Here is a 12,106-nt window from a genome sequence, read left to right as displayed (position 1 = left end):
GTCTCTGTTCACTTTCCCACCCTTACAATTGGTTGGAGTAAATCTACCATTGTGAGGGTGAAAACGGATCATAGTTAAGTTTGAGAATACCTACAAGTGCCCACTTCAAGTGCTTGAAGTAGATTTACTCACACTTAACACTGCACAGCGGGATAATTGGTGCATGGGTACATTGATTTACAAATGCAAGCTCAGCGATGGCTTTGACTGCTTTTTACTCATACATTGAGCCATTCACGCATGCAAACTAGACTTACACAGATCTCTTTGTGAACCGGATCTAAGGGGTTTAGCAGTGATTGATGGGATGCCCTGTGTGTGCCTTTTTAGGTCTCGCCTGAGCCAGCGTATGCGCTGCTCTGGCGAGACATTTAGTAAGCGGCTTTTCGAAGTGCTACCAAAGCGGCCACCAGCTTGCGGTCACGCTACAAGTGCGCACGCCACGCTCCGCCTCTCCAATAACTGCTGCACGCGCATCCCTCGTTTTTTCACTTTCGCGAAGCGCGGCCATTGCTTATTTTCAACTCCCGGGCTTGTTTTAAGCAGGTAATAATGTTAAAAATGTGACAGCTGCCCTTGCACATTAATGCGCTGCTGTTTAAAAAACGACTATCGTCCTTAAACTGTGGCTTTCGATTCAAGTACTTTTGTATTTTTTACTTTGTTTTTATTCCCCCTTCTCATTATATTTATGGGTCTGGAATACGGAGTGCGTACACGGCCTTTGTATCATCAGCAGATATATAGCGCGTCATTAAAATCTTTTGCTGCTTATTACACTGCCAGGAGAGTAGTCATTCCGTGCTGTGCCTGCATTGGCTCACACGGAAACATATGAACCGCTAACCCTGTTTAAGACACATTATTACTTTTTGAAGGACTCTTAACTGAGTGAACTTACTCAGACAGGAAGCAATGAACGCAAATAGCTGAGGCATTTAGGCCTGTGTGATGACAAATGCCATGCAGCCATAGGTCAGTACTGGAGCGTGATTGGCCAATCTCAAGCCACCGAGTACTGTTGGGGGCGGGGTCGGTGTTTCTTCCATAACAGGCATTCTAACTGACTTTTGTTTGGCACGTTCGTTTTAAATTAAAAACACACATGTAGCAGTATAATAACATATTGGTAATTCATTTTAAAAATCTAAGATAACTCAATGGTGAATCTGATCAGCAGGGCCGGGCTGCGAATTACAAGTAGCCCTGGTTAAAAAAAATTTCAAACAAAAAATGTTCAAACAAGCCCAGCTCCTAACTCACTTCTCTCGCTCTTTCTCATGCCCCCTTCCTTTCTTACTCGACCTCTCTCTCTTTTCTGTCTCTCGCCCCTCTCTCCTCTCCCTTCTCTTGCCTCTCTCCCCTGAATGCCCTGGTGTGTTTGCTGCAGTTAACCATAGGAGCTGGAGAGGGTGACAGGAAGCTATGCGCCCTTAAAAAATGAAATTAACTTAGTCAGCCCTCGGTGAAATGCCCAATGGAATAAACGGCCAGTTAAACCCTGCTCATCAAACTCAGGCCCCGGCACAGGACATGGAATATAGGGAGAGTGGAGCTCTGCTCTGGACTACGTTTCCTGACTGCTGGAGCGTTCACTGTAATGGATGACTGCTGTACTATTTTACATTTGGGTGTTAATTAAGAATGACTCTGAATGGGTGCATGAAAGTGTGTAGCAGTGATTAATTTGTTTAAAATTTTTTTTTTTTTTAAATGAATGAATGCCGGTGCCACCAAAGCTCCTGCGCTCAGAAGGCTGCTATCAAGGCCTAAGTGAAATCTGGTCAATTTAATAGCACCTAGGTGCCTTCTTCATGACACTTGTACATTCCTAAAACACAAACATTCCTGTTATGTAAGGCTTTCTTGCACAGAGAGGCGGTATCAAAGGCGCTCATAAAGAACACATATGCCAACAGTACTGGCACATGTATGCAGAGGAATTTATCGGCACACTACTTATTCACACCGACAACATCACCAACAAGCATTGGCATAGCCAATAGGTCTCGCCTTTGGGACCTTATAAGTGTTTAGCCATGCAACATTTGGTGTTGTTGCACTAAGGATATTGTGCTGCATACCTAAATACTTATAAAGTTCCAAAAGCGAGACCTATTGGGTATGCCAATGCTTGTTTCAGTAGCTTCCAATTCTGGCTAAACACAAGACAACACACCAATAATACCTATTTGGGGAGACACAGCCAGCCAAGGTGTCTCTAACAGATGAGGTGATACTTTACAATCTCTCTACATGAATTTAAAGGGCCAAAGACTGTGCCTGGAGTGTGTGCTACACATGATCATCAGCTCAACCCTGCCCTTCCCCAAAGCTCATCCCTGAGACGGAAAAAACAATTAGAAAACATACAGGGACTAAAATTGAAAGCGGATTTTGAAACGGTATTCAACAAGATAATGGTAAAATTCAACAGCATTAAGGAAGCCAACAGGATAGTAAAGTTGTGGTATGTAAGTAAACAGGGCAGAGTGCTTAGTATATAAAAATAAGGCATACTATAGATAGCCTGCCCTCACAGTAAACAATTGTGCAAAAATAGGTTTCACTGTGTAGGTAAAGCTGCATTATTCAAAATCAGGCCTTAATATAAATACATAAATTAAATATTTTATATATCTAGTAGGAAAACTGCTAAAGAATTAAAAAAAAAATATTTATCACTCAAGTTCAAAAATCAAACTTAATGGTGAAAGTAGATTCCAGATAACATTAGTGGAAAGAAAACTTTAACAAAGCGCGCTTTATTCTGCCTTTGAGAAAGTTGGTTTAGAACCAGTTTGCCTCTCAGCCCCATTCTGGAGGCCCAACGCACATCCCAGGCTAACAACCCTGCTCCCAGGGGACAAGGGCGTTTATTAATGTAATATTTTGCTATCACATTGATCGAAATCATTAAAAATGTTAATACCCACTCATTTTGGAATAAGGACTCTGAGTGGATATTACATATACCTATGTGGTGTTACTATGACTGAGTATTTGTTTAGATAGGTGTAAGATTACTATCACTGCAGATACAGGTGTTATCCACAAATTGGGGAGAGGAGTTGGCCTAACGGCTACGGCGCTCGACCTCGGACCTGGGGAACTGGGTTCGAGTCTCGGTAATGACGCTGAACATCCTGTGATTCTGGGCAAATCACTTAATCTCCCCCTGCCTAACAAAAAATTAATGTGTGTCCTCATGTAACGTAACTGGTGCTATGTAAAGCGCTCCGATACCGGATTGGATTTGGGTCAAGTTCACGCTATATAAAACTCTGCAAAAAACATTAAATAACTAAATTAACAGTGTTAGAATCATTAACCTGTCAACAGCGCGACTATGGTGACTTTTGGCAATGTCCACCTGGCTCAATCGTTGTTCCCTTAAACGTCTATGCGTCCCATTTGCTCGGTCATGTCCAACCCCACTGCTTTGTGCTCGCACACGGGAACAGGATTTCGTGCCCACACTATCATGTCTTATGACTACAACACTGGTGATAATAAATAAAAGACTCTATAGTTCTTCTCCCCTAATTTATCAATCATGCCCCCTCCCCTCTCTACCGTGCACCATAGGTGCATGAGCATCTCTACAGGACTGGTCAGAAGCTGTGTCCTCGTCGTCAGGGTTCAAACCATAGACTCCTGACCTCATCATGTGGGCCAATTTCCAAACTGTTGTGCTTGATACCGATTCCATACCACCCTACGAGCTTATGATGCCCCTCTCCTGTCACATACACACCGTAGGTTCCAGCACAATTCTGGGCACTGCCGATTGTTTTAGAGCCGCCGTTCCCCACCAGGGTGTTGGTCTCCTCCCGGTCGATAACATCCCTGTCACCGGCGCTCCTCTCCCGCTTCTGTGAACTCTTCTTGGGAGCGTGGGAGTGCCCATGGCCCATGGCCTCCTCCACCGCCGTGCGAGTGGCCATGGCCGGCTCCCCCGCGGAACATACACAGCCCTACTAGGTGGACGAGCAGTCCGCCTGCGCCCACCCATATCACCACCAGCGACTGCTCGATCTCGTGCGCTTCCCTGAAGCGCTCGACGGCCTCCAGCACTATGGTGAAGCAGAGGGCAGTCAAGAAGACGGCGTTGACCAGCGTGCCCATCACCTCTGGGTGGATCCAGCCGAACGTGTTCTTGTCTGTGGCCTGGGTGTAGCCAGCGAAGTGCACGGCGATAAGGGCCACCACCAGCGCAATGACATCGGACAGCATGTGGAACGAGTCCGAGAGCATGGCCAGCAAGGCGGTCAGGCGGCTCACCACCACCTCCACGGTGAAAAAGATGAAGGTCAGTGCCAACATGCACATCAACGGCACCATGTTCGGGCTGCGCGCCAATTTGCAGTGTAGGCCCTGAGGGGTAAAGGAAGTCCGCGGCTCCGTCTAGAGTCTTCGTCCTCGCCGCTGCGCACGTGAGCCATGACCAACGGGGCACGCATCCTCCGGCTGCGGCGGCCAAGGCAACAGTGAAGCCCCCAACGGCCGGCGTTTGACATTACAAAAGGTTTCTTGGTGTCACATAGCTGTACCTCTCTTACTAGACCAGTTTTGTATCAACTACAGCAGCGTTCGCACCCTCACAACTCTGTAGTCGTACACAGAACTCGCGGCTTGGCAGCAGTCCGCCCTCCTCGGAACGGACACTTGTTCACTGCAACTGGCACTCATGAAGAAGAAAAACAAGCTGTCGGAAACATGAGCCGGCAGTATATGCCTCCTGAAGATAAAAAAGTGTTTCACGACAGACGGTCCAGTCCGGATGGGCCGGACGAAAACGGGAAAAGGGGGCAACTAAAAAGCCTCAGTTCCAATCGGAGGCCACTATTTTACATAAATGACGACATCAGCCAATGGAAATGAGGGGCAGGGCTTCAAGTCCCCTTCTGAAATGTCATCATCCACAATATGTCTCGCATAGCGAGCAGCACATGCACACTGCAATGCTAGGCGAGACCTAAAAAGGATGGAGGGAAGGAAGGAAGTATATTTCATATTTCCTCAGGGGAACAGAATGTCCCTGTACGACTACTGAAATGACTTGGTAGCTCAGTGCCATCCAGGGTTTGTCTCAAAGGTCAAGGGTATTTTTTTTAGCTACTCCCTCGATCCAGTCTTCTGGTGGAAGGCAGGACCAGCCATTCGCTGCATCAGTCGGACTGCTCTACTTCAGACAGGCGGCTACTGAAAAATGTGAAGAGGCTCTACAGGCTGGAGTTCTCTCCAGTTCCTCCCAGTGTCGGTCTAATGTCCTTACCTTGGTTCTCGTACCCAATCGTGTAGCCAGTTTTATGCACAGGTATTCGTAATCTGCTGCAGAAGGGAGACATTGTTGAGGAACTACCAGAGGGGAATCACTTTGTGGGTTCCAGGGGAGCTTGGGGTAGAAATCAACAAGGGATCAATAAGTTGGGGGAAACAAAACACTTCAAAATGGACACCTACTAGGTGATCATCCCTTTGGTAGCTCCAGGGCAGTCCATTGTGTCCTGGTACTTGGAGAATATGCTTCTCAGTGTTCCCGTATCATACGTGCATTAGAGGTTTACCTTTCTTCTTTTTCATTTTCAATTCTGGGTCCTTGTCTTCGCCTGAAGTCCTCTAGGCTTTTGAAAGATGATTCCAGTGGTCGGGCTCCTTTGCTACATGGGAATTGCTGTGTATCGCTAACTAATCAACTGGTGGGTTTACACAGTTGTGGAAGTAAATAATCACTCATGAGCAGCTCGTCTGTCAGACATTGGTAGACTTGTGATTTTTTTATCAATTGCCTCAGAACCACACATGCTCCCTTGACAACATTTGCAGTTCAGCTAGGCCACAGCAGAGAAGTTTAGATAGGTTGTGGCCCTTGCATTGCACCAGTGAAAGCTGCAAGTCCAAGGACACAGGTACACTTAGGGGCAGATTATGATGTTGGCTGGAAAGCATCCGACCACATCTCCGGTTTCAATTCTGACCGTCTAATAACAATGTAGGTGATCACAATTAAAACTGGCCAGTCATTCCGGCCGGATTATTACTGGTCCAATTCTGAACGCCCAATAACAATGTTGGCGGTCGGAATTTAAACCAGCTGGTCATTCTGACAGCCAGTCAGAGGCCCCAACGTAATTCCTGAGGACAACGTTTCTGCCGTTGGGATTACGATGTCAGTTTCCGACATGGAAAGCCTGTCAGAAAGCGTCTTTGGGAGCCTCTAGTGGGGCCCCTATTTCTCCACAGTATCCTGTTGGGGGCAGAAGAGGCACCTATAGTGTACCCTTGTTAATCCCTGTACCACGTGGCAGGCACCCTAAGGTGCCTGCCACGTGGTATAGGGATTAACAGAATGTCACATTTCTCCATGGGAGCTTGTGTTACGGCCGGAGCACAAGCTCCCATAGAGAAATGGAAGTATGCGTCCGCACTATGTAGTATTCATTGCCTAACAAGCCCTGGAAGTGGTGGACCTAACCCAGAAAAGGGTGATAGAGTTGCAGTGTAGTTCTTAAATTTGTTTCCACAAGCTGGTTCTCTATCACTTCCAGGAACCATAGACCTGAATGATGAATAAACACATAGCGCTCAACACCACAAGGGCGACATCATGGCCTGTGGACAATGGCACAAAAACCGAGATTTAACATCATATGGACCAAGGAATTTGAGGCACCTCTGATCACATCAAGAGAGTTAAGAAACCTATGTATAAGCATGGATTCAGACTTCTCCTTGAATCCACATCAAGGTCACAGCTAGGCCTGGGTGAAAATGTTGTTCTGTTCGCAGAAATTGCGATAATTTGACATTTTCGCGTTCCGCGGAAAGCTAGAAAATGTCAAAATTTCCGCATTCCGCAGCTTGGCGATAATTTGTTTCTTGCTCGCGCTGTAAAATAATACATTTTCGGGCGCGATCGCCTTACCTGAATCCCTGCGTTCGCCGACAAGTTTTCTTGATCCGGTCGCGTTCTCCATGAGATGTTGTATTGTTTTTAGCCATTTGCGCTGTCTCGAGACAGTTCGCGCCCGCAGTGACGTCATGCGTCGCGCGATCACGTCTTTCTTCTCGCGATCATGCACCGCGAGACAACTGAAAACAAGATGGCCGCGCCCGCGAGCAACCACATGGGTAAGTTGGCGAGCCGCAACCATGCAGAAAATCTCGCGAACATGCGGGAAAAAAACTTCCGCATCTTCGCGATATTTCCGCGTGTTTGCGATAATTTTTAACATTTTCGCGATAATTTGCGAAAGTGGATTTCGCAAATTCCGCCCACCCCTACTAATGCCAAATCGGGCGCTTACTCTTTCAGTGAAAATGTGGCAGAGGCAGATATAGTAATTAACGGGGCTGTACTAAAATGGTATCCAACCACGTTCAGATACCTGGGTATAAATGTATACCGAATCCCAAGGGCGTGCTGGAAGGCAATCTAGTTAGAGCCGTTTCCTCTATAGGAGCACAGATGCAATTCTGGAAGACGCTGCCACTTAATGTGATGAGCCGCGTCACCCTGACAAAAATGATCGTACTGCCTAGGCTCCTGTACCATTTTGCGAATTTGCCCGTATATGTCCCGGTTAAGATATTTCGAGAATTGGAAGGGTTACTCCGGGGCTTGATCTGGAACACAGGGCGCCCCCGAATTGCGCTACAGACACTATATGCTCCTCTGGAGAGTGGAGGGTTGGCTGTGCCAAATCTAGAACTCTACTATGTAGCTGCGCAATTACAATGGGTCACGAAATGGCTCAGTGGGAAAAAGCTAGCGGCGACGGGGACAGCGATCTAGACACAGAGTCAGATCTGTAGACTGTTTCACCCACTGGCAAAACTCTCCCGGCCACCGCAAATACATATCGAGCTGGCACATAGATGCTACAAGAGGAGCCTCCACCTCACAAAGGGCACACTCCCATATGCACCAGCATTACAACTTGTAGGAACGCCCAGGGGCAGGGACTACGTAACTGACAACACATTAATGCCTTGGCTAGAGGTGGAGGTGGAGACGCATGGTGATCTATATGCGGAGGGTGCCATGCTGACATTTGAGGCGCTAGTAGCGGACACTGGACTATCAAGAGGTCAATTCCTCACATACGCGGCTATCACACGGACGCTTACTCTAGCGTGGGCTGATCTCACGTGCGAACCACCAACGCATCAATTACTGCAGTATCTACATGTGATGGGTGAGGGGTCGCATATAATACACTGGCTGGTGCAGGCTCTTCTCAGTCATACGCGGAGACCGCTACAAAGACTCCGAGCCGCCTGGACGGAAGACAGAGGCCGCCCCTGGGCGGACAAAGAATGGGAACGGGTATTAGCTAGTGCCACACATATTCCAAGTAACTCTAGATTCAAGCTAATACAGACGTATATCTTACACAGGGCATACCTCTCACCAGATAAAATCAATAAATATTTTAATATAAATACGTCCGAGTGCCCGCTATGCCGCCTACTAGGAGCTAATCTGTTACACATGCTGTGGTCCTGTCCCAAGCTTCACACTTACTGGCGACTGGTTTTGGCAACAATCAATATGTGCACAAACATGGTAGTGCAGGATAACTGGGAGGTCTGCATCCTGGGGTTCTACAAAAGAAACAAACAACACAGAGCGAGCTTCCGATTTAGAGACCTGGGGTTGATAACAGCGAAGCGTCTTATAACCAAGCGCTGGAAACACAAGGACCCGCCAGAAAAATCACACTGGAAGAAGTCCTTAGAGGTGTGGGCACAGGTGGAGAGCACCACCCTACACAGAGGGGAGACGGCAGGGTTGAGAAAGCATCCCATTGCACAGATTTGGGATGGTATGCTTAAGCAGCTAGTAAGCCCCGATACCTCACAACAGCTGCTGCCCGCACAACAGATAGTGTCTGATATACGTTCCGGTGCCAGATAGTAAAACAGGAGTCACGGCTGCAGGTCATCCCGCCCAGATTGACAGGAGCGAATTGACACCTTGCATTCCTTAGACATGTTCAGTGTTCGCGGCCGGCTACACACCCGCCGAGGCAACAGTAGAGGCTCCGCATGTTCATTTACGGCATACCAATAATGACATGGCCGCTAAACGATGGCGAACGCAACAGACACTGAAGGCGTATCCCCTTAGCACACTGACATCTCTTATTTGTTTTGGTTTTATTGTTAAGTATTGGGAAAAAAAAACTTGTTCAGATGGCCTGCATTTTGTTGCAATCAAGAATAGCGAGGGTAATGGACTGGCTGGCCATTCCCAGCCTTAGATTCGATTGGAGATAATAGAATGTGCGGGCAGTTGATGCCCAGGATAATTGGCAGATGGACAAGCATCTCCAGACAACGGTTAAAGGTGACACTAAGTTTATGCGAAAGATATGTATGCTGACGCCTTATTTTCACAGAGTCAGAGACCAAGTAATGTTATATGGAAAGTGTTGCTTGTTAATGCTAGATAATAACCATGCTGTAACAGGAAATTATGCAGGAAAATGTACTAATAAAAGATATTCAAACAAACAAAATCAAGGTCACAGCTAATACATAATGAAAACAGTGCAACATTTCCTCCCACATTTTGAATACTAAGAAAAGTTATAAGCTATCCACACACTCTTGAAAATACCAATTGTCTATACCTTTTTCCATATGCAAAACAAAATTAATCAAAAACAATGTTAAAAGACTTGATACCAATCTGAACCCAGAGAGATCGCATAGCTCCAGTCCTGCAGCCTCTCATTGGGCTACCCGTAGCTAGATGAGCAATGCTCACAGCACTTTGCATCTTCCATAGAGCCTCCCAAGGAAACGGACTACTACATCTACGAGTTAAATTCAAGCAATACAAACAAATTAGGACACCATGCTCTGGGAGTTTGCAATGTAGCATTTATCTCACAACTGGTATCACAAAAAGTCCCACTTTTAAGCCAGTCAGGAACAGTTGGGCTTGGTCTGCTTCCCCAGTGCTAAGCGGTTTCACACTTTGCTAACAGCAGCGCTATGGCAGTAAAGCTGCCGACCCCTCGCAGTACATTACACATATACTCTAGCAAGGCGAGGAGTGGGTCGGGCACCAGAACCACACCATCATTAAGGAGAGTCGGGAGAAGACTGCGCTCCAGAAGCTCAACTACATGATTGCAAGTCCATAGCAGGTCTGTGAAATCGGCACCTTCTATATGGCACTAAGGGCAATTCGAGGACATAGTGGGAGAAATTTTGGCCAGGGAGCTAGGCATGGTATATACGCGTCTTAAGAATATAAAGTGTATGAGCTTGTGGCTATGATTTGGGGAGATGAGCTTTATTTGTTGGCAATATTAATACCAGACTGTATCCGGTAGGGGACATTGCAGCTCGCGCTCCCAGGTCTCCCGAAGCCTCCCAGCCCGGCAGCAAGGCCACACTAGTGTGATAGAGCTTAGAAAGAAGCCACCCCCGTCACGGTCAGTTATTACTACGGCCAACGGGGTGAACTCATCAGTGGGTTGGAGCAGCGCACTGTGGAGGTGACGCAAAACAAAGTGTTCCATGGGGTTGCATCAGCACATTGAGTATCCTCGGCGTGCGAGAGAATGTGACTGTCTGAGAAAAGGTCCTTGAACTTATGCAATGCATGTCATGACAGTGTATGTTTGACTAGCACTTCTTGCCCAGGAGACAGCCATTGATTATCCGCAAGGGGCAAGGCAGGAGCTCTCCACCAAGCTACCGAAGAAGTTTGCGCTTTGCCCAACTAGTTGTGGAGAGTGTTTGAATATCATTGGGGTCAAGCAACATTCCCCGTGCTAGGGTGGAATGTAGCATCCCTGTGGTACCAATGGGAGGCAAATGGACATTACGCGACCAGGTAATAGAGATGAAAATGCGGCTCACCAAACCCGCATGCTCATAAGGGAGCATCAAAGTGTGTCCCAGCCCACTCGAGGCCTGCGGCCCGTCCAGGTCAGTTGCAAGCAGAGGCTCCTCAGCGGCGCGAAAAAAGCATTGGCAAGGGGGATCGCTATATTTCAAAAAGATAGAAAAAACGAACAAGGCCTTCCATTTTAATGATGGCGATTCAGTCAGCCACTGTATTGCATTTGTAATATGTACACAGCATTATGCCCAAGGGTGTCAAAGTGCTAGCCATAAAGGAAAAAGCTGCATCGCGAGAAAAGGAAAAACCAACCCAAGCATTATGAGTGGGAACAAAGGCAGGTTTTCATGGAGAGCGGAAGCTGAATCCACCCCTCAATCTGAGCGGGCAACTTATCTATGGCAGGTCCATAGTGCAATCAGATGACCTGCTCCGTTTCTCGCAGAATGTGAATACCCAAGTATTTAACCGAGTCCGCATGCCACTTCAGGGGGAACTCACATGCCGGAGGAGAGGTGGCGTATGGAAGAGGGAATAGTTCAGATTTGTTCCAGTTTATGGTTACGCCAGAAAAACGACAAAATCCTATAATCTGACAGACGAGAGCCAGGTTGTCGTCTGCATACAAAAGCAGAGGGCCGGGTTTAAATTGCAAGCCTCAGTGCAGGAGCTTCTTTTGGAGGTGCCGGACCAGAGGGTACATGGCAATAATGTAAAGTAACAGGAACAGAGGACAACCTTGCCTTGACCCTCTAGTGATATCAAAGGAGTGTTGAGCCATTGGTTCGTATACGGGCCACTGGCTCAGAAAAAAGAAGCATGATAAGGAAGATGAACCCGCGTGCCACCCCCAATTTTTGGAGCGACGCACGCAATAAAGGCCACTCTAGCAAATCAAATGCCTTCTCTGCATCCAGTAAGGCCACCGCCGCTGGTACGTCTGGGGAGATTCTATTCAGCACTGAGAACACTGTGCACAGATTGAATGAGGTGGAGAGATGTGGGACAAACCCAGCTTGCAAGGACAAAGTGACGTTATCCAGCAACAGTGAAAGCTGGGTTGCGGGACTTTTAGCCAGTATTTTATTATCAAAACTGAGAAGCGATAAGAGCCAGTAGGATGTGCAGCGCAGCAGGTCTTTGCCAAGATTCACCATTAGTGTGACCACCACTCAGCGTAGGGTGGGGGACTGAACTCCAGCGTCCAGGGATATGGTGTACATTGCAAGCAGATGTGGC

General features: G+C 47.3%; 1 protein-coding gene and 1 pseudogene across 1 annotated transcript in view; both read right to left on the bottom strand.

The window, feature by feature from the left end:
- The window catches only part of LOC146859417 (rac GTPase-activating protein 1-like), a 404,586-nt gene that overhangs the window by 105,126 nt on the left and 287,354 nt on the right, over nucleotides 1–12,106 (bottom strand). The gene's annotated exons all lie outside the window — the stretch shown is intronic.
- LOC146859418 (proton-coupled zinc antiporter SLC30A1 pseudogene) lies at nucleotides 3,636–4,344 on the bottom strand (annotated as a pseudogene).

The sequence above is a fragment of the Triturus cristatus genome, chromosome 3_2 (genome assembly GCF_964204655.1).
Source record: "Triturus cristatus chromosome 3_2, aTriCri1.1, whole genome shotgun sequence".
NCBI lineage: Eukaryota > Metazoa > Chordata > Amphibia > Caudata > Salamandridae > Triturus > Triturus cristatus.
The sequence above is the reverse complement of the archived record's forward strand: the minus strand, read 5'-3'. Positions and strand labels throughout refer to the sequence as shown.